Source organism: Callithrix jacchus, chromosome 18 (genome assembly GCF_049354715.1).
Source record: "Callithrix jacchus isolate 240 chromosome 18, calJac240_pri, whole genome shotgun sequence".
In the NCBI taxonomy this organism is placed as follows: domain Eukaryota; kingdom Metazoa; phylum Chordata; class Mammalia; order Primates; family Cebidae; genus Callithrix; species Callithrix jacchus.
The window spans coordinates 53,431,615-53,437,614 of NC_133519.1; positions in this window are offsets into that span (position 1 = coordinate 53,431,615).

Consider the following 6,000-nt stretch of genomic DNA (forward strand, 5'->3'; position numbering starts at 1 on the left):
ATTTAGATTTTTTCGATACAGGTAAAATTAGAATTTCTGTATTTTACCTGAGAGAGCATCCTGAGTTGGTGTATGTACTCCAAAACCGAGTAGAATAAGGCATTGTATATTTTTTCTAACAGACTATATTCAGAGCCATTTTATTTTAACTTTGGGGCGCCTACATATTATTTAGATTGTTTTCGATTCACGTAAAATTAGAATTTCGGTATTTTACATGAGAGAGCATACTGAGTTGGTGTATATACTACAAAAACGAATAGAATAGGGCATTGTATATTTTTTCTGACAGATTATATTCAGAGAATTTTGCTTTTAACATTGGGGTGCCTATATAATTTTTAGATTTTTTCGTTTTGGGTATAATCGAATTTCTGTATTTTACATGAGAGAGCATATTGATTTTGTTTATATACTACAAAATAGAGTAGAAAAGGGTATTGTATATTTTTTCGGACAGATTATATTCTGTGTAATTTTGCTTTAACATTGGGGTGCCTAGATAATATTTAGATTTTTTCTATTTGGGTAAAATTTGAATTTCTGTATTTTACATCAGAGAGCATACTGAGTTGGTTTACATACCCCAAAATAGAGTAGAATAAGGCATTGTGTATTTTTTCTAACAGACGATATTTAGAGCCATTTTCTTTTAACATTGGGGTGCCTTGATATTATTTAGATTTTTCTCCATTGCCGTAAAATTAGAATTTTGGTATTTTACATGAGAGAGCATATGGAGTTGGTTTATGTACTCCAAAACAGAGTAGAATAGGGCATTGTATATTTTTTCTAACAGGCTATATTCAGAGCAATTTTGTTTTTACCTTTGGGGTGCCTAGATAATATTTAGATTTTTCGATTAGGGTAAAATTAAAATTTCTATATTTTACAGGAGAAAGCATACTGAGTTCGTGTATATAACCCAAAACAGAGTAGAATAAAACTTTGTGTATTTTTTCTAACAGACTATATTCAGAGCCATTTTCTTTTAACTTTGGGGCGCCTAGATATTATTTAGATTTCTTTCGATTCACGTAAAATTAGAATTTCGGTATTTTACATGAGAGAGCATACTGAGTTGGTGTATATACTCCAAAACAGAGTAGAATAGGGCATTGTATATTTTTTCTGACAGATTATATTCAGACCAATTTTGTTTTGAACGTTGGGGTTACAAGAAAATATTTAGATTTCTTCGATTCGGGTAAAATTGGAATTTCTGTATTTTACTTTTGAGAGCATACTGAGTTGGTGTATATACTCCAAAACAGAGTAGAATAAGGAATTGTATATTTTTTGTAACAGAGTATATTCAGAGCCATTTTCCTTTAACATTGGGGTGCCTAGATATTATTTAGATTTCTTTGGGGTCTCGTAAAATTAGGGTTTCGGTTTTTTACATGAGAGAGCATATTGAGTTGGTGTATACACTACACAGCAGAGTATAAAAAAGCATTGTATATTTTTTTCTGACAGATTATATTCAGAGCAATTTTGCTTTTAACATTCGGGTGCCTAGATAATTTTTAGATTTTTTTGATTCGCTAAAATATGGAATTTCTGTATTTTACATGAGAGAGCATATGGAGTTGGTGTATATACTCCAAAAGAGAGAAGAAAAGGGCATTCTATATATTTTTTCTGACAGATTATATTCAGAGAAATTTTGTTTTTAACATTTGGGTGCTTATATAATATATAGATTTTTTTGATTTGGGTAAAATTAGAATTTTGGTATTTTACATGAGAGAGCATACAGAGTTGGTGTATATACTCCAAAACAGAGTAGAATAAGGCATCGTATATTTTTTCTAACATTCTATATTCAGAGATTTTTTTTTTAACCTTGGGGCACCTAGATATTATTTAGATTTATTTCGATTCGTGTAAACTTAGAATTTCGGTATTTTACATGAGAGAGCATATTGAGTTAGTGTATATACTACAAAAAAAAGTACAAAAGGGCATTGTATATATTTTCTGACAGATTATATTCAGAGAAATTTTGCTTTTAACATTGGGGTGCCTAGATAAAAATTAGATTTTTTTCGATTCTCGTAATATTAGAATCTCGGTATTTTAAATGAGAGAGCATACTGAGTTGGTGTATGTACTCCAAAACAAAGTAGAAAATAGCATTGTATATTTGTTCTGACAGATTATATTCAGAGCAATTTTGCTTTTAACATTGGGGTGCCTAGATAATATTTAGATATTTTCGATTCGCTTAAATATAGAATTTCTATATTTTACATGAGAGAGCATATTGAGTTGGTGTATATACTCCAAAACAGAATAGAATAGGGCATTGTGTATTTTTTTTTGACAGATTATGTTAGAGCAATTTTGTTTTTAAAATTGGGGTGCCTAGATAATATTTAGATTTTTTCGATTCGGGTAAAATTAGAATTTTGGTATTTTACATGAGAGAGCATACGGAGTTGGTGTATATACTCCAAAACAGAGTAGAATAAGGCATTGTATATTTTTTCTAACAGTCTATATTCAAAGACATTTTCTTTAAACCTTGGAGCACCTAGATATTATTTAGATTTATTTCGATTCGCGTAAAATTAGTATTTCGGTATTTTACATGAGAGAGCATATTGAGTTAGTGTATATACTACAAAAAAGAGTTGAAAAGGGAATTGTATATTTTTTCTGACAGGTTATATTCAGAGCAATTTTATTTTTAACATTGGGGTGCCTAGGTAATAATTAGATTTTTTTCGATTCACGTAAAATTAGAATTTTGGTATTTTACATGAGAGAGCATACTGAGTTGGTTTATGTACTCCAAAACAGAGTAGAAAAGAGCATTGTATATTTTTTCTTACAGATTATATTCAGAGTAATTTTGCTTTTAACATTTGGGTGCCTAGACAATATTTACATTTTTTTCGATTCGCTTAAATATAGAATTTCTGTATTTTACATGAGAGAGCATATGGAGTTGGTTTATATACTCCAAAACAGAATAGAATAGGGCATTGTGTATTTTTTCTGACAGATTGTATTCAGAGCAATTTTGTTTCTAACATTGGGGTGCCTAGATAATATTTAGATATTTTCGATTCGGGTAAAATTTAAATTTCTGTATTTTACATGAGAGAGCACACTGAGTTCGTGTATATACTCCAAAACAGAGTAGAATAAGGCTTTGTATATTTTTTTTAACATACTATATGCAGAGCCATTTTCTTTTAACTTTGGGGTGCCTAGATATTATTTAGATTTCTTTCGATTCTCGTAAAATTAGAATTTCGGTGTTTTATATGAGAGAGCATACTGAGTTGGTATATATACTCTAAAACAAAGTAGAATAGGGCATTGTATATTTTTTCTGACAGATTATATTCAGAGCAATTTTACTTTTAACATTCGGGTGCCTAGATAATATTTAGATTTTTTTCGATTCCCTTAAATACAGAATTTCTGTATTTTACATAAGAGAACAAGTAGAGTTGGTGTATATAGTCAAAAACAGAGTAGAATAGGGTATTGAATATTTTTTCTGACAGATTATATTCAGAGCAATTTTGTTTTAAACATTGGGGTGCCTAGATTATATTTACATTTTCTTCGATTCACATAAAATTAGAATTTCGGTATTTTACATGAGAGAGCATATTGAGATGGTGTACATACTCCAAAACAGAGTAGAAAAGGGCATTGTATATATTTTTTTACAGATTATATTAACAGCAATTTTGCTTTTAACATTCGGGTGCCTAAATAATACTTAGATATTTTTCAATTCACATAAAATTTGGATTTCGGTATTTTACATGAGAGAGCATACTGAGTTGGTGTATATACTCCAAAACAGAGTAGAGTGAGGCATTGTATATTTTTTCTGACAGATTATATTCAGAGCAATTTTGTTTTTAACATTGGGGTGCCAAAATAATAATTAGATTTTTTTCAATACTCTTAAATAAATAATTTCTGTATTTTACATGAGAGAGCACATCGAGTTGGTGTATATACTGCAAAACGGAGTAGAATAAGGCATTGTATATTCTTTCTAACAGATTATATTCAGAGACATTTTCTTTTAACTTTGGGGCACCTAGATGTTATTTACATTTTTTTTGATTCACGTAAAATTAGAATTTCTGTATTTTATATGGGAGAGCATATTGAGTTGGTGTATATACTCCAAAACAGATTAGAATAAAGCATTGTATATTTTTTCTGACAGATTGTATTCAGAACAATTTTGTTTTTAACATTGAGGTGCCTAGATAATATTTAGATTTATTTCGATTTGCTTAAATATACAATTACTGTATTTTACATGAGAGAGCATAAGGAGTTGGTGTATATACTCCAAAGCAGAGTAGAATAGGGCATTGTATATTTTTTCTGACAGATTATATTCAGAGCAATTTTGTTTTTATCATTGGGGTGCCTAGATAATATTTAGATTCTTTTCGATTCGGGTAAAATTAGAATTTCTGTATTTTACATGAGAGAGCATATTGAGTTGGTGTATATACTCCAAAAACAGAGTAGAATAGGGCATTGTATATTTTTTCTGACAGATTGTACTCAGAGCAATTTTGCTTTTAACATTCTGATTCCTATATTATATTTAGATTTATTTCGATTCACGTTAAATTAGAATTTCGGTATTTTACATGAGAGAGCATATTGATTTGGTTTATATACTCCAAAACAGAGTAAAATAGGGCATTGCATATGTTTTCTGACAAATTATATTCAGAGATATTTTGTTTTTAACATTGGGGTGCCTAGATAATATTTAGATTTTTTCGATGCGGGTGAAATTAGAATTTTTGTATTTTACATGAGAGAGCATACTGAGTTGGTGTATTTACTCCAAAACAGAGTAGAATAAGGCATTTTATATTTTCTATAAAAGACTATATTAAGAGCCATTTTCTTTTAAATTTGGGGCGCCTAGATATTATTTAGACTTTTTTCGATTCCCATAAAGTTAGAATTTCCGTATTTTACCTGAGAGAGCATATTGAGTTGGTGTATATACTCGAAAACAGTGTAGAAAAGGGCATTGTATATTTTTTATGACAGATTATATTCAGAGCAATTTTGCTTTTAACATTCGGGTGCCTAGATAATATTTAGATTTTTTTCCAATCACGTAGATTTAGAATTTCGGTATTCTATAGGAGAGAGCATACTGAGTTGGTGTATATACTCCAAAACAGAGTAGAATACGGCATTGTATATTTTGTCTAACAGAGAATATTTATAGCCATTTTCTTTTAACTTTGGGGCGCCTAGATATTATTTGGATTTTCTTCGAATTGCGTAAAATTAGAATTTTGGTATTTTACATGAGATAGCATATTGAGGTAGTGTATATACTACAAAACAGAGTAGAAAAGGGCATTGTATATTTTTTCTGACAGATTATATTCAGAGCAATTTTGCTTTTAACACTGGGGTGCCTAGATATTATTTAGATTTTTTTCGATTTGGTTAAATATAGAATTTTTGTATTTTACATGAGAGAACATATGGAGTTGTTGTATATACTCCAAAACAGAGTAGAAATAGGTATTGTATATTTTTTTTAACAGACTATATTCAGAGTCATTATCTTTTAACTTTCGGGGGCCTAGATATTATTTAGATTTTTTTCGATTCGCGTAAAATTAGAATTTCGGTATTTTACAAGAGAGAGCATATTGAGTTGGTGTATATACTACAAAAAAGAGTAGAAAAGGGCATTGTATATTTTTTGTGACAGATTATAAGCAGAGGAACTTTGCATTTAACATTGTGTTGCCTAAATAATATTTAGATTTATTTCAATACACTTAAATATACAATTTCTTTATTTTTAAGACGAGAGCATATGGAGTTGGTCTATATAATCCAAAAAAGAGTAGAATATGGCATTGTATATTTTTTCTGACAGATTATATTCAGAGCAATTTTGTTTTAAGATTGGGGTGCCGAGATTATATTTACATTTTTTTTAATTCACGTAAATTTAGAATTTCG